The following is a 1,570-nucleotide window of genomic DNA, read 5'->3' on the forward strand; positions in this document are numbered from 1 at the left end:
AGGCGAGGCGTCCTTTGTTCCAGGAGGAGCGTGGGATGGGATGTGGGGGGCGGAGATGGACGGGGGAGGGGAGAAGGCGCTCAGCCCCCCAGGAGAAGGGGCTGCAGGGGGTCGCGAGCGGCACCCGACGCGAGTAGGAACTCCTGCTCAGAGTAGACCTCCCCGGGGGAGATTGATTTGCTTCGTGACATGGTGCGTATTTTGAAAACAAGCAAGCCAACAAAAAACCCAGCCAAGCACCAAGCGGTTTGCAAAAAATGGTCAGCGAAAGGAACTTTTTCAAAACATTCAAACAACAAAATGGAAACCGGACAGAGGGAACCGGCGGCTCTGTTGTTTTCAATAGGGCTACTCTTGAGTCAAAATGAGTTGATACCAATAGCTAGTGCTTTTTTCCCCTGGGGGGACGCAAGGACACGCAAACCCCTAAACATGGTGTGAATTTTTGTACTTTTGTCCATTGACTGTATTTCTTTCCCCCGATTTGAACTATAAAATGAGTCAAAGGAGAGTACCCATAAACATTTTTTAAAGAAAAAAAGCACTGCCGGTAGTAATAATAATAAACAAAATGTTGCACTGACAGGACCTGAATCACCAGTGTCAAATACAAGGGAATTGTAAGAATAATTTATTGTTTGTGGTTGCATTGCCTGAAGGCTGCCTTTATTTCCACACAAGTATTTTATAGATAAATAAACTTAATGATAATAATTGTAAAATGTGTTGTATTAACAGGACCGTCCAAAGAATTGCAAATGTCAAATACCAGGGATTGATGATGATGATGATGATGATGATAAGAATAATAAGTATTGCATTAAGAGGACTGGTCCAAGAAACTGCAAATGTAAAATGCAATGGCTGAATGAGATATTTAAGAGTTACTGAGGATATCCGGTTTCTTTCTTTTTTTAATGTTAACGCCCCAAGTGTCTAGTTCTCATCATCTCAAATATGTGCTTAAATATGCACAGCGAACACCTGGTGGAATCGCAGGAGCTGGAGAAGTTGTTGAGTAAGATCTCCTGCGTTTGGGACTTGAGAACTTGGTTGCCCCTCCTCACCAATGGCGGAAGCAGAATAAATTATGCAAAGTCAAAGAAATTATGCACAGCTGCCCAATCTGCATGATTAATGCAGGCGGTAGCCTTAAAGGGTCACCTTGGCACCAAAGTCTGCGCCCTCACAGGCCTCCCTCTCCCTCCTCCTTCACGGCCAAAGGCTCAGGGAACCCAAGAAATGGGTGGCAACTGCGGGGAAGCAGATTTTGGCTATAACCACTAGGAGAGACTCCCTAAAGGTGAGAGCTGATCACTGGTGGAGCAGAGACTGCCTCTGGGGGGGGGGGTCAGTGGCTTTGCTTTTCGCCAGAAGGATGTAAAAGCACAGGCTGGGAAGGTCAGGTTTCAAGATCCCGACCCTGAGCAAAAGGGGGGTTGAGATGGATGACCTCTAGGGTGTCTCCCATGTCTGTTCTAAATTCCCTCTTAGAACACTTATAGGGCACTCTAACCTTCCCTCCTTCAGTTCCTCCTTCAAGCCCCATCTTTCCCTTGAACATTTCAGC

The sequence above is a fragment of the Podarcis cretensis genome (assembly GCF_951804945.1).
Source record: "Podarcis cretensis genome assembly, chromosome: 16".
In the NCBI taxonomy this organism is placed as follows: domain Eukaryota; kingdom Metazoa; phylum Chordata; class Lepidosauria; order Squamata; family Lacertidae; genus Podarcis; species Podarcis cretensis.